At 57.7% G+C, this 22,168-nt stretch overlaps 1 long non-coding RNA gene across 1 annotated transcript; it reads left to right on the top strand.

The window, feature by feature from the left end:
• The first annotated feature begins 1,302 nt into the window (after positions 1–1,302).
• On the top strand, positions 1,303–2,763 carry LOC146403062 (uncharacterized). The gene is made up of 2 exons (XR_014804647.1): positions 1,303–1,498; positions 2,521–2,763. It is a non-coding gene; the product is annotated as an uncharacterized LOC146403062 (long non-coding RNA).
• Positions 2,764–22,168: the final 19,405 nt, after the last annotated feature.

The raw sequence follows: 22,168 nt of genomic DNA, 5'->3' as shown, positions 1-22,168 counted from the left end.
TCGCCCCTGGTTCCAATTTTTAAGTGGCCGTGTGAGAATTCAAGATTTTTTCCTTTCCTCTGCTTCAATTAGATGTGTTGTCTTTCTTGCAATTTGTCTATTTCACCTAGCTTTTAAAATTTATTGGTGTTAAATTATTCATACTGTTATCTTTTTAATCTTGGCAGCTGCTTGAAGTTACGGTCTTTTTTTCCTTTAACTCCTGAAAATGTGCCCCGTGGTGCAGTCCCTGCGCCTCATCCGCCGTGATGGAGTTTGCCGTTCTAACGAGCTGCTCCAAGAACTGCCACTTGGTTCCGCTGATCTTCATGTCCGAGGTCGTTAATTCCTGTGTTTTGTTTCCTTCACACTGCTTCAGGTTTTATTCTATTTCTAAATTTCCCTCTGCGGACAGTATTGTTCATTTATTGACACTTGAATTACATGATTAATTTCTCCAGTGAGAGGTTATCGCATGGTCCCTAGAAGAGCCTGGTCTGTCTTTCAGTTTGCACCAACTCTTGACAGAAACGGGTTGTGGGCTGATGCTTTTGTCTCATTGCATCCATTTTTAAGTTACCGAACAGCACAACGGGCCTTGGAAGGAATACGTGTACAGCTGTGAGTTTTCACACGTGTTTCGTTTAGACGCAGTCCGGCTGGGGGGAGGGCACTCCATCACACCAGGCGACTCTCCCGTGGCTCCCCAGTTAGTCGCACCCCATCCTGTCCCCACCCGGGCAGCCACTGAGCCGTCCCCATCTCGATAGTTGAGCCTTTCAAGAATGTCCTAAAAGGAGGGTCACAGCGTCGCAGGCCCTGAGACGGCTCCTCTCAGTTCCACTCGAAGCCCCGCGTCCTGGGGGGTGTCCACATTCTGCCCCCTTCACTGCCGAGTGGAGTCCCAGCTGCAGGCGCGGGGCACAGATGCCGCTGTGCTGCCTCCTGTTACCCCATCTCAGGCTGTACCCAGCGCGGACCCAGTTCACCTGCGAAAGGACCCCTGGATTGTTCCAGGCTTTGCTTGCAAGGAGAGCCTCTATTAGCCTCAGTCCTCATTTTCTGTATGGACGAGTTTCCTCTCTCTCCAGTAAACACCCAGCAGTGGAGTCATGAACTCCCATCATTGCCAAGTTTTCAAAGTTTTTCTCTCCTTCTGGGTATTACGCTCTTGGCGCCAGTTCACAGGATTTCCTGCCGTGTTTCCCTCCGAAAACTGTACAGCTGACACTTCACGTTTACATCTGGGGCTCATCTGGGGTGAGGGTTTGCATAGGGAGAGAGATCGAAGTCAAGTTTTACTCTTTGGGTAAGTGGAGAGCCAATTTCTGCAGCGTCTTTGGTTGAGGGGCCCTTCTCTTCTGCTGAATTGTCTCCGTGCCATTATTAAAAGTCGGTGGGCCACCCCATGGAAGCCTCGTTCTGAGGTCTCTCCTCTGCTGCACGGATGTACGTTTTCTCTCTCCGTGGACCTGCTGGAGCCTGATTTACCACAGCTTAACGCTGGTCTCATGAGAAGGTAGGGCAATACCTCCACATTTTTTTTTTTTTGGTTTAAAATTTTTATTGTTTAAAATTGTTTAAGCTATTCGAATGTCTTTGTCTTTCAAGGTAAATTTTAGAATCAACTTGTCTGTGTCTATAGCAAAGTGTGCTGGAGTCTTTACTGGACTCTGTTTAAATCTGTAGACAAATTTGGGGAAATTCGGCATTTTTCTGAGGCTGAATCTTCGGATCTGTCAACACTGCGTCTTTCCGTTTATTAGATCTTCCTAGAAGATTTTCACCAGTATTTTGTAATTTTTAGCTCAAAGGTTCTACATGGTTCGTCAGCTTTATCTCCTTTTTAAGTTATTGTAAATGGCATTTTTTAAAATTAATTTCAGATTTCAATTGATCATTGCCGGTATCTAGACAGATGACTTATTCTTATCCTTATTATCTCCTTCCTTTTACTTGCTTTTGATGACTTTGCTCATTTTTCTAATGGCTCAAAGCAAAAACACAAATTTCAGGCATTTTCTTCATATAAGAGATTCATTCCAGAAACTGCCTTCTGAGAACCCCTTTTGTTAGATACATTCTACAAATTTTAATATGACGTATTTTCACATTTATTCAGTCTATTTTCAAATTTCCCCTGAGGCTGTCTCTTGGCACACGGATTATTTAGAGGTGAGGTATTTAATTTCCAAGTGTTTGGATACATTCGGGCTACTTTTCCGTTACTGAAAATTTGACGGCGTTATGGCTAGAGAACCTGTCCTGTAGGACGCCCATCATTCGAATGGAGTCGAGGTGCGATTTAGAAGCCGGGAGGTGGGGTCTATCTCGGCGGGCATTCCGTGGACACTCCACCACGTGTGTGTCTGTTGGTCACGTGTGGGGGGCTGGTCTGCAGAGTGAGCTTCATGCGGCTGGTTGGGGGTGCGATCCAGGCCCCCTGAGTCTTTGGGAGGTTCTGACCACGAGGTCGCTCGGGTCCCGGGGAGGCATCTTGAGCTTTCGATGACAACTGAATTCGTCCCTTTATCCTTCCAGGCCTGTTTACTGTGAAGCTCTAGTCCAGGTACCTGCCCGTCTGGTGCTGCTGTGTCTTCTTGGTGCACCGACCCCTCTGTTCCCACGTGACGTGGCTCTTTCTTCTGCTTCGTTTTGGTTCCTCGGAGGTCCTCCTTGTTCCTGTGTGTGTTTCCACCCGACATCATTCTCGTCCTTTCACGTCTGAACGGCGTTATCAGTTAAAAATGATTATTAAAAGTGCGTTTCTTGCAGATCATGGGAGTTTGGGTTAAAGCTTTTCTATCCATTCCAGTAACATCTGTCTGTTTAAACAGCTTGCCTTTCAAAAAATTATCGATATGTGTTGATGTGTATCTACCGTTTTATCATTTGGTTTCTGTTCCAACTCTCTTTCTTTCCTCCTTCGTTTGGAAACATGAATGATTTTTACACCCCTCTCTGTCGCTTTCTGCGCCGTCTCCTGTGCTTCGCAGCTCCCGGGGGCTCCCTTTGCCATCCTCCCGCCAGAAATGGGGGGCTTTGCTCCCACCACGACTGCCCCCACTGTCAGAACTGAAGTGGAAGGAGAAGAAGAAGGACAGAAACAAAGCGGTGGGCTCCCCGGGCTCCTTTAGACCCAGCCGCCGCGCCCCCCGTCCAGATAGGGCGCCCCCATCCCTCAGTGCCATGGGTGCCGTGGTCCCTGCCACCTCTGTCACCTCTGCTGCTGTTGTCTCCAAGTTACTGGCCTCGTCCAGGTTGGGGGCTGGCGATGCTGCAGGGGGAGCCCCGTTCCTTGAGTGCTGGGGATGCCTGCTCCCTCCTTGAGCAGGGCTAGACGGCTGTCCTGGAGCTGTCGGTCAGCACCTGTGCCTTGTCTGGGTTTTGAGGGCTGCGTGGGGTTCGGGCCAGGAGATACCGAAGGTTGACGAGAGAGACTCGCCGTTATCTTAGTTGTCATTCGAAATCTAGTTTTCTCTCCAATCCACCCACTGCCGTGGAAAGTCCAAGCCATGGAGTCCAGGTTTTAGAAAAGTGCTTATAGGGACAAACAGGGAGCCGTCCGCTTGCCCCACTGCCTCTGTACAAGGAACCCCAAATCTTTTTTTAGCTTTTTAGGGCTTCCCTTGTGGCATACGGAGGTTCCCAGGCTAGGGGTCCAACTGGAGCTGTAGCCACCGACCTACACCACAGCCACAGCCACGCCAGAGCCAAGCCACATCTGCGACCTACACCACAGCTCACGGCAACACCAGACCCCCAACCCACTGAGCAAGGCCAGGGATCGAACCCGCATCCTCATGGATCTTGGTTGGGTTTGTTAACCACTGAACCACGAAGGTTTTTTGTCATGCCACAAAATTTTAAACTTCACTCATATTGGCCCAGTGATACTCTTCCTGAAGAGGTTTCTAAAAAGTTTCGATTTTCGAGCATAATTTTGAATGAGATATGCTGTCGATTTATAGGTGTCTGTGTGTGTGTGTATAGTTTCTCTTAATTCTGGAAGATAATTTTCTATTTTCTTGGTTTTCTAGATAGGCAAGTATAAAACCGGCCAACATTTGCTGATGTTGTTGCTGCTAAGAATTCTCCATTCCTCGTGTTTAAATCATTTTTAAAACGTACTTCTCTGTGTGCTTGTTTGCTAGAAACTTCATCACACCCTTAAGTAATGAGACTACCAGGATTAATAACAGGTTCTTAATTTTTTTTAAAACAACTTTACTGTTTTTCTGTTAAAATTATATTTGCTGTTGCTTTTGGTAAAGCTAAGAGCCATACGTGCGTTGAGAAAGTTTCTTTGTGTTCCTCTATCATATAGCAATTATTAAGAAGGCTTGCAGATCTAATAAAATTATTTCTGAGCTCTTTTGATACAAAATTATGTTTTACCTAATTTATCTATGAAATGGATAAAGCTGTTGAGCAGCCTAATACGAAATTCTATTTAGTTTCTGGAACAAACCCTGCTTTAGCACATTGTTCTGTTGTTTCAATGTCTTTCCATGTTCTATTTGCTCGCCTGTTGCTTAGAAGTCTTGCCATCTCTGTCATAATCAGCGCACTATTTTTAAAGCTGTAGGCATCACACTTGTTTCCAGAAGGGCAGTCAGGCATTTTTCACTCTTTTCCATCCTACGGTGGTGTTTAATACCAGGCATCGTGCAGAACCCGGCTGTGAAACCATTTCACCGGAGTGCCTTACTGACGTGGTCTTTTCAAAGCAAACTTCCAGGGCCTCTGCTGCGTCTTGGGCTAAGGTTAGTGGTTGGCATCGGCTCACATTCCTAGACCTCCCAGCAGATCTTAGACGGCGTGCGGATGTAGCAAATCCATTTCACGATTCTCGAAGGCAAGTGTTTACTTTGTGGTTCAAACTTCATGTCCACGAGCACACTGCCCAGATCCCTGAGAGCCCCCTGGCCCCCCTGCCCCCTCTCTGGCCCTGCAGGGCCTCACCCCACCAGGCCAGGGCTTCCCACCTCTAGGCCAGGACCCAGAGCCCCCCAGGAAATGTCCCACTTCTGGAGCCTTGGTTGGTCTTCAGGGGTCTCCAGGGGTCTTCTCCCAAGGTTGAACTGAGATGCTTCTACCCCGGGCTGCCGCTGAGGTCAGAGGGCGGCCGTTTGCAGGTTGTGGAGACCTGGGGCTCAGCCCCGGAGTTCCTGCAATGTGTTTGGGGCAGGACGGAGCGGCCGGGGCCACGGGGCTGCCCGCTGGCTGCGCCCCGTGCGTCGGCACTGGGTGGGGGGTGGTATGAGGGCCTCAGCTGAGCCTGGTCTGGTTGGTGGGAAGGGGTTTGGACAAGGGGGTGAGTACGAATGGGTTTTACGGTCCGTCCCCTCCGCCTAGCCTCTGAGAGTGTTTGGCCATAGGGTTTGTGGGTCTTTGTTCACATCGTGGCTTGAACCAGAGCGAAAGCGGTTCCTGGGGGCAGACAGATGGGGGTGTGAGCAGGGCCTGTCCTCCGGGGCCCAGACCGTGCAGGACGCGCGGTGCGCCTGTGACGCTGACGTGCCCCCCACCCCAGAGGGGTGAGCGGTCGGAGCCACAGCCCCGTACCCACGGCGGGTCTCTCCTCCTTGTCTGCGGCCGGGCTCCGCAGGGCTCAACTGCTCGTGGATCTGTTCAAAGATACGGCTGGGGGTTTGTGACTATTCCTGCCACCCTCGCGTCTGTGCCGAATTTTAGCTCTCGTGCTATTAATCTCTTCTCCTCTCCTGCCCTTTAGCTGCCGGGCGTCGGCAGGAAGCGCCTCATTCGAAGCGCTCTGTTTGAGCAGGCCGACCCCGGGCTTCCCTGAACTCCCCCAGACATCCAGCCAGTTTGGGAAGGAGCGTCCCTCCGCTCAGGACCTGGAGGCCAGCTTGACACCTAGGCGAGGCCTCACCCCCGGAGCAAGTGTGCCAGCTGCCAGGATGGTCGCCATGCTGATGCCAAGTGGCCTTGGCAGTGTCTTGGCTGTTGGTTTCCAGCCGCCAGCAGCGAGCTGGTCACCCCGCAGAGCTGGGCCTCAGACGTGGGTGCGGCCCCGCCCAGCCCGGGCCCCTCCAGAAAAGGGCGGAGACCCAGGGCAGCCTCACGGGAACGTGTGAACAAATGACTGGGGCAGCCTCGGGGGACCCCAGGCCCGGTAAGAGGGCAGGCCTGCGGCAAACACCCCCAAAGCTCTTCCAATGCAGGTGGTGGTGTTGGCACCTCGGGGGGACAAGGAGCTGCCCCCCATCCCGGCTGTAACAGCAGCAGCTCTTTTCAGGACAGAAGGCTGCAGGGCTTCTCTCTGTGGGATTGTATTCCTGGAGTACACCTACCCTTTGCCTTCGTCATTTCACTCTGGTAACAAATACTAAGGTCATAATTCTAGGTCCAGCTGAACCTTTATTCAAAGCTCTAGTTAAAGCATAAAAATTGAAATAACCTCAATAGCCACAAGTATGGGAAGTTTATAGGGTATCCCCCGCCCCGATTCTTTATTGCTCAGGCAGGGGACGCTTCTCTTTTATTTTACTTTGGCCTCCAGTGTCTGTAACTCTTCTGGGACCCTCTCTTCTGTCGGTCTTGCTGGGACAAGGACCTCCTGTGCCCCCCATAGAAAAGCGGGAGCCTGATTTCCCGTCCTTGCACGGGGAGCAGGGCTGTGGCTCACACTGCGGCTGGTCGACGAATCGAATACTCAGTGACAGATGTCAGAGCGGCTTGGGGGGGGCGGGGGCTAAAGCCCTAAAGATCAGAGGTGGGTGAAAAGGATAGCACGCGCTGGCCAAGTTAAGTTCATCCCAGGAATGAAAGATGGGTTTCACCTCCTTCACAGAATAAAGAGGAAGACGAATGTTTGTTCCATGTTTCATAAAACCTGTTCGGTGAAATTCGCAGCCTGTATGTGAGAAAAACGCCCAGCAAACTAGGAACACAAAGAACTCCCTTAATCTCACAGAGAACAGCGACCACCTGTGGGATTGCACTTGCTGGTCAAACGTTGACGATTGCCCCCTAAAATCCGGCTCCACCGTCTGGCCGGACGTTCACGCGTTGTCCTGCGCTGCAGAGGACAGGTGACACCAAGGTGTGCTGTAGGGCACAGGGGACCACAGTCACGCTCCTGGGCCGAATCCATCCTGGAAAAAGTCTGTGTGCCACCACGCCACCTTGCTGTACAGCAGAAAGCAAGACGACGCTGCAAACCAACGCTACCTGAATAAAATAAATGTTCCGAAAGTTATAACCATGAGCACAGATCAGGGTCCTGGAAATACCATCATCACTGGTGCAAGTAAAAGAAAAAAAAATACACAGAAATTGACGGTAAGGAAGTGAACACACCTTTGCTTAGAGGCACCATGGTTATGTATGAGGACAATCGAAAGGGATCCATCAAAAAATCATTAGAATTAATTAGCAAATTAAGCAAGGTCGGTATCATATTTCCATACACTAGGAGCAAACAAACCATGAATTTTTAAAATACCATTTACGAAAGCATCGATGGACCGAATGCTCAATGACAGCCGTGCCTGGCGTCGGTCCTAAAACACGGTAAGGTTGCTGAGAGAATCAGAGGCGTCTACACACAAGCGGAGACGCGTCCCACTGTGGACTTAAGATTCACGCTGCTCTGTAGATCACGGCGCTTCCAACACCAGCGGTGCCTCTGGTCCCAGCGTCCAGGCCGGTGGTGGCACTGAGGAAGACCATCCCGGAGGCAGAGGCACTGAGACCACCCGGGCGGGCAGCCGCCACCTGCCGGGCTTGCTGCAACCTCCCTCGGCCCCCGCGCCGGGGAAGGGGACCAACAGCCGGGGAGGAAGGGGCCGGGATAGACGGCCCGGGGTCGTCGCTGGATTCTGACAAAACGCCGAGGCCCCCGGAGGGGAAGGGCAGCCGCATCTCACAGGCCTTGAGTCCCCTGAAGAGGCCGAGTCTCCCTTCCTACCCCGTGCCATTGATGAGAACCACCGTAGAATGACCGTCTGAGGGTTTAAAGCAAAGTCTATCAACCTCTCAGAAGGACCGTCCCCAGGATGGTCTCAGGACTTGGGGCAGGCAACGATTTCTTCAACAGGACACTGAAACACTAACCAGGCAAGTTTTTTAAAAAAACTGATAAATTAAATTTTATCTTAAAAAAAAAAGAGAAACACTCCTGCTGCCCATGTTAAAAAGGGTCCCTCTTCCGCGGACGCCGAGAGCAGATTTTCTGTGTGTACCTGACAAAGGAAACCTGCTCGGCCAGCCTTAGGGACGCCGGCCCGGCTGTAGGAAAAGTCTGTCTGTTTAAAGCACAAACAAGAGGACTTCCTGGGGTGGCTCAGTGGTAACAAACCTGATTAGGATCCATGAGGACGTGGGTTCGATCCCTGGCCTCGCTCAGTGGGTTAAGGATCCGTCCGGCCTTGCTGTGAGCTGGGGTGTAGGTCGCAGACATGACTCAGATCCTGCGTGGCGGTGGCTGTGGTGGAGGCCGGCAGCTGCAGCTCTGTTTGGACCCCTAGCCTGGGAACCTCCATATGCTGCGGGTGTGGCCCTAAAAAGACAAATAAAAAATAATAAATAGTAAATTTAAAAATTTTTAAATAGAAAAATAGAAAACAATTACCAAGGACAGGAGATGCCGAGTCTTGGGAAGGAGGTGGAGTGGCCAGGACTATCGGCACTCTGGTGGCGGGGGGACCCAGGTGACCGTGACGCTGAGCTGAAGGCCCTTCCCAGTAAGACCAGGAACACCCGAGGGCCCTCGACCCCTCCCCCAGGGTGGCACCCTCGCAGCAGCCTCTGTGTGCAAGTTCACCACCCGGGACAGGTCCGCAGGTCCGTGAGTGGGACCAGGGAGAGGGGAGCTGACGGGCTCGTCAGTGGGCAGAGCAGGTGACGGACCAGGGAGGACGGACCGCAGCTGCCTCCGGGGCGCCAAGGAAGCAGGACAGAGGCGCCAAGGTGCGGGGGGCCGCCCGGCAGGGACCCCCCAGCTTGTGTGCCCGTCTCTTGTAGTTTACCGCCCTCAGAACCCACTTCTAGAACATGGAGATGCCATGGGGTCCTGCTGTGCAGCACGGGGAGTTGTATCCAGCGTCGACGGAAGGGCCGGCACACGACGGAAGCTGATGCGAGAGAAGGAGCACATGCATATACGTAGTTCTGACCGGGCCACGTCGCTGTGCAGCAGAATTTGGCACAAGACTGTAACTCAACCAGACTTGAATAAAAATAAATTTAAAAGCACCCTTCTTCAATTTTAAAAACAGATAATAGACTGTAAAGGGACTAAAACATTATCAGTTTCTGAAAGTGGAAGCTCAACGGCAAACAGCACTCAGATGTTATCTGTAACATGAACTGAATTTGGGAAATGGTTTTCTTTCTGTTTTTTTTTTTCCCATCTTCCAATTTTCCTGCAATGATGATGCATCTCTTTTAAGTGAAACGTCGCCTATGTTTTCAAAATTAAGAACAAAAAGCATGAATCTATAAATATGCATAGATTTGTATGGATTGACTGTTTGTAATTGGGTATTATTTTTAATAGCTATGTCTTGAAAAATTAAAATCAAAATGATGAGTGGGGTTCAGGCCCACACGCGTCTCCTAAACATGTACTTTCAAAGCAGGGTCAGCTCGGCAGACGGGCTCCCAGTCGCAACGCCGCGGAATGAGCCTCCGCAGACCCAGCGGCTCCAGAGCAGACTTCCACTCCCCGCAGCTTTCGGGGCCACAGCAAGCCTGGTTCTCCCCTGGGGCCTCACGAGGCTGCAGTCGAGGCGCCAGTGGGCTGTGGTCCAGGTGGAGCGAGGGCTCCTCTTCCAGGCCCAGTCGGGGCTGGAAACATCCAGTTCTTTGTGACGGTAGAGTTTGGGCCCCCGATTTCTGGCTGGCTGTTGGCCAGGGTTTGCTCTCAGCCACGAGGCCCCTCGGGTCCGGGCCACTGGCCTCCCTCCCCTCAGAGCAGCTCAGAGGCTCCGACTCCTCGCCTTCTTGTCAGGGGCTCACCTGATCAGGCCAGGCCCACCAGGTCGTCTCCCTCTTGGTTGACTCTGTCAGCTTGTGAGAACTAATGCCTGGAGGGACAGCCCATCGTGTCCAGCCCCTCTCCTGACACACACACACACACACACACACACACACACACGGGGAAGAGACTCTTCAGGGGGCAGGAATCATGGAAGTCATCTTAGAATCCTGCCCAGTGTAGACATTATGCTGAAATAGGCTGATACGCCACGTGTACCCGTACGAAGAATAGACGCTTCTGCGAAATGCCTGCAGTCAAAACTAAGCCCCCAGAGTAATGACGGCTGACACAATTGCTGCATTTCTTGCATGAGTGGGGCTCCAAATTCAGGGGCCCTCACCCATCTTCAGGCTTCACTGTCCCCATCTGGGGACCCCCGGGAGCTGGTCTGCCATCCCAGACGTGTGGTCCACACGCGGGGCACTGCGGGCAGCTGTCTCCCGTTTGAGTGGCCATGCGGGGGAGGGCCGGCCAGCCGGGGTCTCTGCTCCCCGCCGTCCCCTGGGGCGTGGGTGACGGATGAAGGGCCGGGCTCCAGGGAAGTCCGGGAACGGACTCTGGTTTGGGCGACTCCTTCCGGAACGGAGGGTCTGGAGGCAAAGCGGGGCTCTGGGCAGAGAGGGAAGCACCGGGGCCGGCCTTCGGGGTGGGGACGGCCAGCGTGGCCGGGTTGCGAGGGACGTGCAGGCAGGACACGCTGGGGCCACAAAGGGAAGATGGGCGCGGCCAGGCGCGCCCTCAGGGTGGTGCGATCCCCGCAGAACGGCCTGGGTGCCAGGTGCTCGGCAAACAGGAGCCAGGATGGACCCAGACCCGGGCGCAGAGGGAGGGCTGGGCGTTGCAGGCCTGGACCTCGGCCTGGGGGGCCTGAGGGTGGCACGGGGGCAGCTCTGGCTCTGTGGGGTCGTGCTGCCCACCAGGGATGTCCGGGGTCCCACACAGCCCAGCCGGCTGGAAGCCTGTCCGTGGACAGGAGGTGGGGACTTGATTTAGAAACTGAAAACAGGTCTCGATAAGCAGGAGAAAATGACCAATTCCTGCTGCCATGGTAACGAAGGCGAGGGCGGGAGGCTGCGAGGGGAGTCGGAGGCCTCACCTCCGTCGGATCCTCTGATCCGCGAAGATCCGCGATGCATCTGCAGCCGATTTTCACCAGTTCCCAGCCTGGCTGGAGTGGGGGCGGGGGCAGATCTGAGCCCTGGGCTTCCTCCTGGGCCTCACTCCACAGGCCAGCCTGTGACACCCCAGCCCAGTCTGAGTCCCTGCTGCTAAATCCCAGCTGTCCCCTGCCAGGCTGTCCCCCGCCAGGCTGTCCCCTGGGTCCCAGCAGGTCTGAGTTGAATGCCATTTGCATCCCCTCCGTCCCCCTGGGATGCTGCCCACACCCCTCGGCACGCTGACTCCGTAAAAAGAGAGAGAGGGGGTGAGAGTCACCTGTGCGCAGCCAGAACCCGGGCCACCCCAGACGCACATTCAAGAGGAATTTAGAAAAGAAGAGAAGGAAATCGGGAAAGATCTGGTGGCTTCAGGGCTCAGAAAGGACTTGCATGTCAGGGTGTCCCCAAGTCCCCCTGAGTCAGAGCATTTGAGACGAGGCCCTGTCACCTGTCACCTGAGACCCTGGACGTTCAGGTGCTGGTGACGACGTGTCTCAGCCAGGTGCTCATGACTGAAAACGGGAAGCCATCCCAGAGCCACGGTCCAAGCAGACAGCCGGCAAGGGAGGCAGTACGGGTCCCTTCCAGCCCCTGGACACCCCGCTCCCCGCGGTGGCGTGGGCTGACCCTCCTGTTCAGATCCAGCCTCACTCCGGCCCAGCGTGGGGCGGTCGGGATGGAACAGGGCTGCTGGGGGACCCCACAGGCATGCTGGTGCCAGGGGCCTGTTCCTGCTGACTTCCGGCAGGACAGGGCTCAGACCTGGGGGCCTTGCCGGGGAGGACGGCTCAGCGGTGCCCATAGCCTGGTGCGAGCCACGGCCGCGGCAGGACGGGGTCTGCGGGGAGGAGAGGGGTCGGGGCTGGAGGCGAGTGAGGCGACCGCCGGCACAAGAGTTTTCCCCGTTTCCTCTGCGATTGTTCTCAGGGGAGAAGACGGTTTTGCCTCTGGGAGGCTTGACCTGGGGGGCTGCCCAATTCCTTACAGCTTTTCAAACAACCTGGGCAGGATCTGGCAGCCAACACGAGTGACAGGGTCACCTCCCAGCCTGGGTGGGGTCCCCAGGATGCAGGGATGCAGAAAGCGTGGCCCGCCCAGCTACCGTCCTGCCTGGGGCTGTCCCCGTGCCGCCGGCGTTCCCTCGCTTGTCCTTTTGCTTTGGGAGGACAGAAGCTTTCCCGTGGTCCTCATGGCGGCGCCCAGATGGAACCGGGCCCCTGGGCCTGGCCTGTCCCTCCCGAGTGGCGCTCTCCCGGGACCCGAGCGCACACAGGGCCGTGAACAGCAGCAAATGCAGATGTCGTGCTGCATGCTACTAATTACCAGCATCGCGCAGGAGCAAATTGAGAAATGATGGATTTAATAAATTCCCACATTTTTTGTTTACACCAACAACGATTTGGGTGCAGGCGGGGAGGGCGGACGTGCTCGGCATGCGGAGCGGCACCTGCCTTGCCGCCACCTGGCGCCTTCGGCCGAGCAGACAGGGGCGCACATGGGTAATTGCATCCCTCTCCCCGTGTGGCCGTGGAGACCGTTCTAAGGAGGAAGCCACATCGGAATCCTGTTTAAGCTCCGACAGCCGCGAGGCGCGGGGCGAGGCCTCTCCCCACACAGTAAATCCCTCACCAGGCCCCTCGGAAGCGCTGCAGGCCCAGCTGGGTCTGGGGAAGAACCCAAGCCACCTTGGGGGACCTAGGGGCCCCCTGGCCATTCAGCACTGGCTGCTGAACCAAGAGGACCAGGCTGGCCAGGGAGACCCGGCTCGAGCCCAGCCCGTCCTCTGCTGCTTCGCAGTAATGGACAATGCAAATGTCTTCCAAGGTCATGCCTGACTCTAACTGGAGGAGGACAGAGGAGGAGGTGCCTGGCCATCGGGGGAGGACGTGGGCTGAGACCTGTCTCCTGAGCCCCATGAGGGCCCCCAGGCCCGGGCATGGCGCCAGGACGGGCTCCGAGGCAGCCATCTGCCTCCCACCCGGGCTCTGGCGCTGTTCTGGGCCCTGGGTGTGGCTTCTGGGGCCCATACGCCACTGTGTGTCCCCTCTACCTCCAGGCCCCTGACCCAGCCCAGCCCCCAGGCCCCACTGGGCGCATGGAACCCCACGCCAGCCTCTCCGCCTGGCACGGGCGCTGCTCCACCAGCACGTCCTCCTCCTGGGCAGCCCAGGTGCCCGCAGAGGTGCCTCCATCCCCAGGGGGTGAGTCCCCCCGGGCCCAGGGCAGAGACACACCCTCTGCAGGGGGAGCAGGTTTCTGCGCTCACGCGTGCAAAGCCGCAGGACCCGTCAGCATTCCGGGCGCCAGGCCACTGCCGGCAGCCGCGGCTCAGCACAATTTACAGCTTTATTCCTGTTACGGACCCGAGTTCAGGGATGATGAATTGTGGCTGCAGAGCCACATCCAGTGACGTCACAATGCCAGAGGGACGAGCCCGTCCTCTGCCCAGACCCAGCATCCTGCGCTGCCGGGGCCCCTGTCCCGGGCACCCGCTCCCATTCCCGGCTGGGCGCCCTGCCCCACCTCTATCCACGGGCTTTGCCTGCAGTGACCAACCTGCTCTCTGACCCCCGGAGAGAGGGACTCCCACCCCCACACTCAGAGGCAGGGGAGCTGGTGGACATGAGGCCCGGTCTGTGAGGCCTCAGCTGGGATAACTGCAGTGACAGTGGCGGCCACCCTTCCTGTCCTTCCGGCCCCTCGGGGCCTACACACTCTTAGCCACTGCGAGTGGTGGCTGAGGATGGTGTCGCATTCATGTCTGCAGACCTTTGACACCGAATCCAGAGACGGGCTGCTTGGGCTTCTGCTCCGTACCTCGTCCCGGGTTCCTGGGAGCCACTCGGCCCCGCCCCGTGTGTGGGGACCAGAGCCACGCTCCAAATCTGCAGGTTCAGGCAGGACAGAGGGGCCCTCAGGGAGGTTTCGGGGAACGGTCAGAGACAGAAAGTTCCCTGGCGGAGGAGGCTTTCGTGGGGGACTCGGGGAGACGGGGCAGGGAGCCAGGTCTGGGAGGGTCCCTGGAGGGAGAGCTGGGGAGAAAGGGCCAGAGGACTGCCTGGAGGAGGTGACGGGCCGCGTGCTATTAGGTTAAATTCTGATGACCACGCCCTGCACCCTGGGACCGGCGCCTGGAGGCACTGCACACTGGACACGGGGGGCTGTCCACCCTGTACCCGGCAAGGTGCCAGCTCACACCCTGAGGCTCTGAGGGTCGGTCATGAGAGTGGGGCCCAGGGCATCAGGGAGGACTCAGGTAAGGAGCTGCTTCCTCCTGCAAGCTCTCGACACCCAGCCAGGCTGGGCAGGAAGCAGGGCACCCCACCCCCCCCTCCTGCTCCGTCCACACCCCACCTCTCTGTCGGCTCCAGCCCGTGACCCCAGGGGACAGCGGTCGAGGAGGCGGGATGGAGCCCACCGAGCCCTATACACCCACCTCCCCAAGGGCTCCCCTCACCTTCGGCCAGCTGTCCCGGAATGCTGGCACCTGTGCTGCTCACCCCTCCCCCTCTGCTCTCAGGGAGGGTGACAGGTCAGGTCAAGGTGGAGGCAACTGGGGCACCAGGGTGTCAGGAGTGGGCAGCTGGGGTGACCCCAACCCCAGAAGACTGCAGAGGAGGGACCAGGCTGGGACACAGACGGTGGAGCCCCGGACACTCAGGTGGCCGCTCTGTCCCCCCTCCCTCTGCATCTGGACCTCACAACTCCAAGAATCCGCATCTCAGAGGATGAGTCACAGGCCCCGCGAGGCCAGCGCAGGCTGTGTGCCCAGGCAGCCGAGCCCCCCGCACCGGCCATGCACCCCCACCGTCCCCGTGCCTGAGCCGGAGCCGAGCCTGCCATCCATCTGAGTTTTAATTTGGAAATTAGACAGTGTTCACATTCCATTATGTGGCAGAATTAGTTGCCAAAGTCAGGGGAGCTGAGGGAGTGGGGGTGATCTATGGCCTCATTAATCAGAGGGGACATCGCTGGACGCAGGGGGCCAGCAAGGTCGCTGAGGAGGGCAGCGGCCGGCAGCCCTGGGGCTGGGCATGGCCGGACATCGCCTGGGCGATGAGCTTGTGCCCCTAGAAACCCCCTCAGACCTGCTGGCACCTGGGACCCCTGCCCAGGGACCCTCTCCTCAGCTCTGGAGGTCTCTTGAATGTCCCCTGACTCCCACTCCCAAGGGAAGGGGGTAGATGACCCACAGCAGGGGTGGGGGCGCAGTTCCCAGCAGAGGGCAGAGGCCTTCCCGTGCCTGGATCGAGGGCTGGGCCTCGCGCTCACTCAGGTTCAGGGGCTAACATCTCCTCCCCCACTTGCTGCCAGGATGGAGCTGTGGCCGAGCATCCAAGCATCTGTGCTGAGGTGGCCTGGCTTTGGGACAGAGGAGGAGAGACGCACACTCAGCCGAGACGGCCCGGAAGACAGAGGCAGAGGCCGATGACGTGGTCACGAGCCCAGGAGCACTGGAGCCACCCGGAGCCGGAAGAGGAGGACCGAGCCTGCCTGCCCCGCCCTGTCTTCAGACCGTGGGGCACTGACTGTGAGAGAACAAGGCCACTGTCCGCAGCCCTCAGCCTGCCCCCTGCAGGGAAGCTCTCCCCAGAGCGGACACTGACCCGTCTGCGAAGGGGCCCCCACCTGGGGCCCTGATGCTCAGCCAAGCCCAGGACATGGGCTGCTTCCCCCTGAAATCAGGGCCGCATGGGAGTGGGGAGGGGGGGGGCCGCCCGCATGGGACCAGGGGCCGAGCCCAGACCGCGCCCGGACCACGGCAGCTGCCCCGGGTCTGGTATCTGCAGATAACCGGTCACCTCGATGAAGCCACGTGGCTGAGAGTGAAGAGGTGGCCCAGCGGAGCACCTGTCACTGCAGGACACGGCCAGAGGTGGGCGGGGCTTCGGCCCACAGGGGCCCCTGTGTCTGCAGAGCAAAGAAGGGCCGCGGGGCTGCTGGCCGAGGTCAGTTCTTTCCTTTCACGGCAATTTTAATTCTTCTTTAGAATTGATTAATGTTTCTGTTTGACGAGAGGAGGCTGTTCTGGACACGGTGGCAACGGTCGCACAGCATCAAGAATGTACTTGAGGCCACCGCGCTGCTCACATCAACGTGGCCGGAACGGCTGCTGCTACATGCATTTCATCACAAAAAGAAACGCATTCAAGTCATGCAGGCGTGAGGCCAAAAAGCAGAAAATGGGGCGGGATAGCGGGGTGTCACGCCCCCACCCCGGCAGCCCCCCAGCCAGGGCTGCTCCCGGGTTTCCAGCCTCGGCAGGGCCCACGCCTCTCTCCGGGGGCCGCACACAGGGCACCCCCAGCACCTGCCTGACTCGGTGAATAAAGTTTTATTTACAGCCACGTTCGTTCCCACTGGCTGCTTTCAATGCGGCTTCTGCTGGGTCCAGGAGGGTCTGGGACGAGAAACGGGGGCGCAGGCCTCAGGGGCCTGGGGAGGGGTCTTGGGGAGGGGTCTCCGCTGTGCTGACCCGGGGCAGGGGCCAGGCTCTTCTGCCCACCGCTGTGTGTGCTCTGGGCTGCAACAGACAAGAGGCTTGTGTTTGCACTACCGCAGCCTCTCCCAGAAACATTCTGCATCCCTGTGACCTTAAACTTGGTCTCAGGGCCTGGCCTGTCGCTCCAGGGCGTTGGGAGACCCAGCGCTCAGGGCCTCCACGGGGCTGGCTGTCGGCTCCTCAGGGACCAGACGGGGACCTGCTGTCCACGGCCACAGGTAAGTCAGGAAAGAGCCTCTGCTCCATCTGGGGGGCCCGTGCCTGCACTCCGGCCACCCCAGGACCTACATACAGCCTCAACAGGATCATGGCTGAGCTCCAGGAGGTTGGGTTGGGGAGGGAACGGTTCATCCCAAAACAAGTTCCCAAGCCCCCTCAGCTGCCCTGGAGCTGAGATCACCTATAAATCAGGAACGATGGTGTCGGCCCCGGCCCCCACCCAATCCCAGCCAGGGGCTCCAGCAGCCACAAGCGGGGACCAGGCCCCAGGTGTGGCCTCCAGCGTCCAGGGAACTCTGCCTACAGAGGGGGCATGAGGCCAGTGGCAGAGCCCAGAGCCAGGAGGGGCTCGGCCTCCAGTCCTCGTCCACTGTCTAGGTTCCCTGGAGCCCTGCCCCACCAGCTAGGGGCCCGAAAACCCCCTCTTCCCCAGACTCCAGGCTCCCCTCTGTAAGGAAAGGGTGGGCTGAACGTTGGGCACAGGGTTTCAGGGTTGTGGGGGTCCCCTCTCAGGGAAGCAAATGGAGTGGAGCAGGTGTGACCCCCTCCAGGTGTGCCTGGGAGCAGCCTGGCCAGGTGGGGATTCGGGGGTGGCTTCCAGACCCCCCACCTGCACCTCCTAGCAGAGCTGCTGGAGGGGAGCAGGAACACGTGCCAGGAGGGGCCTGCTCCCTGACGCCCTCGCTGCTTGGCATCCCACCTGCCCCTGGGCTCACCTGGAGTGGCGAGCGGGCCCCCGGGGCCCAGGCTGCTGGACAGCTCTGCTCCTCCTTCCCTTGTGACCTGGCTTCTCTCGTCCCCCACCACCTGGGTCAAGCGGATTCCAGTCGGTTAAAGGGTTTCGAGCTTGTTTCATTTTTGGACTAAATGAGACGGCGGAGGAAGTGTGTTCGCTGAGCCCGACGAGGGAAGGGTCCGAGCGGGAGTATGTCTGGGCCCTTGTCGACCTGCATCCTGCCTCAGGGACCTGGGTCCCGTCCACCCAGCACTCAGACCCTGGCACAGGCCCGGAGCCCTGAGAGTCAGCTGGAAACCCAGCTCCCCGGTATTTGCTGAGAAAGAAACCTCAGCTGCAGGGTTGAAAGTTGGGATTCGTGTACAGCTGGTCCCGGACGGGGTGTGGTTTCCCGCCCAAGTGGGCAATGTGGGGGTGGGGACCCGACGCGGGGGGGTGGGGGGGGTGGACACCATCTCCCTGGCCCTGCCTGCTCACTGTCCCTGGGGGGACCCTCTGGCCCGGGGCCCTGGGAGCAGGAGCCTGAGCGCAGATGAGGGACCTTCCTCCAGGCGGAAATGGGCCCCCAGGGAAGCAGGAAGGGCAGAGCGAGCCCCCTACCCCATCTGCCCTCTCCCCCTGCCCTGTCCTGTGCAGAACCAGTGGGTAGTGCCAGTGGGAGATTGCCCTTGGTGGACTCACCTCCTCCTCCTCAGAGTGGGTGGGGGGGGTCTGCCAGGAGGAGCCCAGCGCTAAAGGGTCTCTTGTCACCATGACGGGTCGGGAAGCTGGCCATGGGTGGCCGGGCATGACCAGCGGTCTTGACCTTGAGAAGCACAGGCCTCAGACATTCTCTGTGCTCGTTCGGGGGGGGGCTGCATGAGGGTCCGAGGAGGTGCGGGCGCATGACCTGGAAGGGCAGGGCCCGGAGCAGTCACGGGGGACGGGGTAGAGCACCCCACTTCTCCGAGGCACCAGCCAGGGCCCGAGACCATCCTGCAGAGCAGGGCAGAGCACGTCATGCTCAATTATCCCGTGAAGAAAAGCCAGAGGCTCCTCGCAGCCCAGCACCCCCATTAGCGGATAATTCAGCCCAGATTCTCATCTAATGTGACTATATTTTATACAAATGATTTCGGACAAGAATTCACTCCCTAATAACATTGATCTTCATAAAATCGTCGCCAAGCATCTTGTCTCGGGCCCACGCTCCGCTTGTGGCTGCAAATCACAGAGGACGGGCTGCAGGTGACCTTGTGGCGGGGGGCGGGGTGGGGGGGGCCCAGGGCGCCTCCACCCAGTGCCTGCGGGGCCGGCGAGAGCCTCGGGCTACGCTGGGCGAGGTCACCGCAGGCTGTCCTGCCCTGCCTGGCGCTTCACAGTCAGGACATCTGGTTCTCAGGACACTTTGAGGGCGAGCTGACGGCCTTTTGGAAAGGCCAGTGGAGGTGTGAGCGTGGCTGACAGGCCCCGCAGGCATTTGACGGGAAATTTATCACGGGACGCTGCGACGCGGCACGGCCACTGCCCTCATACGTTCTCAGGCTTGTTGAAATATCAATTTTGCACATGGCTTCACACGGCTGCCTGCGGCCCTGCTCAGGCCTATTACTTAATTCTCCTGTCATTAAGAAATCCAATCTCAGATTCCAGTGGAACTGGAAGGGGCGGGGGAGGCTCCGGCTAATAGACCTCGAACCGTCGGCTAATTGTGGTTCTTCAAACCCCAAGTCAAACCGCAAGGGAACCAAGCGGCTCCTGGAGAAGCAGAGCCCCGGGCAGGCTTGGGGTCCGGGCAGTGTCCTCCCTCCGGCCTTGACCGGCAACCTCTCCAAACCCACAGAGAAACAGCATTGCAGGTGGGGTTTCCAAGCCCCTCCGGCTCCAGCCATCCCTCCAAGCTCCGCGGCCACCAGCCCTGCAGGGCGTCGATGGCGTCTGGGTCAGTGGAGGGGCCGTGGAGAGCCCCACTGCCCTTTCTGCTGGGACGGGCATGTCCCCCCGCTTCCCCTCCGGGAGCCTCAGCTCCGAGCGCGGGGTGATTCTGGGCCCCTTCCCGGGTCCGGTCACCTCCCCACCGCCCTCCCCCAGGATGCCCTTGGAGTGATGGATGACTTTGCGAAGCTCCACCCTCCCCTCCTCCAGGGAGGTCCGTTGACGTGTTTTCTATATCACGAGCCCCTCTGTAATTGAGGACATTAATTTATTTCTGCCTCCGTTAGCTCCATGCTAAGCAGGTCCAGTCCTCGCCCTCTGAAGGCTGCGTTTGCCAACCATTAATCATCTCCCCATCTCCCTTCTGAACCCCTTCCAATAAAAGGGTCCCTTCTGTGCACCTGGAGGAAGGTCCCCCCGTCTCATCAACATCTATTCACACCAAATGGAACAAGGGCAGAGTTTCTTAAAGACTAATCCCCAGCCTAAATGACCGTAAACAACTAATTTTCTCTGCCATCCAGCACGCCGCTCCCACCGCGGCCCTGGCAGGGACGGCCTCGGCCTACCCCACATCCAAGCCCTTTGTTCCCAGCTGCTGCCCGGAGCAGTCTGGCCCCCGTCCAAGCCCAGGAATCTGCTTTGGCTCCGACTTGAAGTTCCCACTACCGTTGTGGGTGGTTTTGAGTCAGTGCAAGGAGGAGGCAGGCAGGCTGGCCCCCTGCACGGGGCTGGCCCATGTCCCCTCAGGGAGCCAGCCCTTAATCACCTGGGTCTCAATAAAGCCCCAACCATCCCCAGGGCCTGCACAGATGGCTTCTTCCTAACTAAGACCCACGCCGGGTCTTCAGCCTCCTCCAGAGGCGCCAGGAAAGGGGCCCCCACTCAAGGTGCTTTGCAGCTGGTAAAGAGAGCAAGGTGTGCGTGGGTCCTCACCCTCAGGCTCCAGCAGCCAACTGGGCCCGGGCACAGCGTGCCCGAGACCTCTGCCTGTTTGCAGAAGCAAGAGGTCCAGGAAAAGCTATGAAAAACCTCTGCTTACTGAGCTTTTTATCAATGATGCTCACAAGTTCAAGGGAAGAGGCGAGAATGACTGAAACCCATTTGACATTGGTCATCGTAAAATATGCCAGGACATGGAAGGTCACCATGGGAAATGCAGGGCAGGGTGACTGGCCTGCATCCATTTTCCCGTTTCACTGACAGCTCATCCATCCATCCATCCATCCATCCATCCATCCATCCACACATCCATCCATCTACCTGTCCATCCATCCATCCATCCATCCATCCATCCATCCATCCATCCATCCATGCACATGTCCATCTATCCATCCATGCACACGTCCATCCATCCATCCACCCACCCATCCATCTACCTGTCCATCCATCCATCCATCCCCTCATCCATGCACCCCCTCCCCTCTTTCCTCCCTCCCTCATATCTTCCTTCTCTCCTTCCTTCCTTCCCTCTGGCCTTCTCATTGTACACCTCCTGGGTGGGGGGAGCTGTGAACCGCCACCCAAGGGGCTTGTGGTCAGGTTGCTCTGGATCTCCCCAGCTTCCTCTGGGCCTGACCGTTCCAGTGGCTCCCACCTAAGGATCTGGGGACCAAGAGACCATCCTGCTGCCCTCCCTCCCATGCCCCACTCCTGAGCCTGCCGTGGAGCTCTCCAGGGTTCTGGAGAGAATCTGCTGGGACCCGTTAGGGGACACTTCACAGACCGTGGGAGAGAAGACGTGGCTCAGACCCGGGGGATGTCATGGATGGAGAGGGGAGGAACCTGCAGAGATCTTGTCAGAAGGGGCAGCCATTGGAACCTGGATCAGTGGGCGCAGGAGCAGCAGGTGGTCCTCAGGGACGAGGCGGCTGGACAGACAGGGGGCGGGGCTGGGAGGGGCAGAAACCACTGTTGGTTTCTTGGGAAAGGTGACCAATTGCCCTTGGGCTGTAAGTTCACAGGTCAGGGACTGGGTCTGTCTCATTTCCTGTGTCCGCTGGCCCACGTGACAAGAGGGAACATTTGAAATGAAGAAACATGGTTGGCTTTCAGTGAATCTGAGACCTTGTGAGGCTCACAACCAGAGAAGCTGTGTGTGGCCAGTGATGGCTCCCAAGTGGGCTCACAGATGAGGCCGTTCTGCCAGCAGCTACATCAGAGGGTCTCCCCCAGCCCCCTTGGGGTGGGACACAGCCCCATGTGCTCCCTCCTGAAACCCCAGGTCCGTCACCTGCAGATGCCTGGCGAGAGGTGGGCCCCTTTTCTTCAGAACACCCCAGGATCGAATCGGTCCTCTCAGCCCCTGAGGTGGTCCCACCAACTGTGTGGACGCAGGCTGGAGGGGCAGAAGCATACAGTCCTGGAATCCTGGTTCCTACTCCAAGCCTCAGTTTCTGTCTGAAATGCAAGAAGGGTCACAACTGTCCCACAAGGTAGCCGTGAGGAATGGATGGCGTGATGTGGTGTGTAACCCACCTGGCATGTGTGTAGGGGAGCAGACATTTGAAACGCCCATGTGGTCACTATCACTGGGAACTAAGGACCAGTGGACCCCAGTGTCCCCATGGCAACAGAGACCTGGTCCTGCATCCCTCTAGACCCCTGGAACAGCTTCCCCTTGGGAACCAGCTCATCCACCAGGACAGCAC

Source organism: Sus scrofa, chromosome 5 (assembly GCF_054392235.1).
Source record: "Sus scrofa isolate SSC_HxYL_T2T_F1_AM1 chromosome 5, Sscrofa_HxYL_maternal_Yorkshire_Landrace_v2.0, whole genome shotgun sequence".
NCBI classification, from domain to species: Eukaryota; Metazoa; Chordata; class Mammalia; order Artiodactyla; family Suidae; genus Sus; species Sus scrofa.
This window is presented reverse-complemented; position numbering and strand designations above follow the sequence as displayed.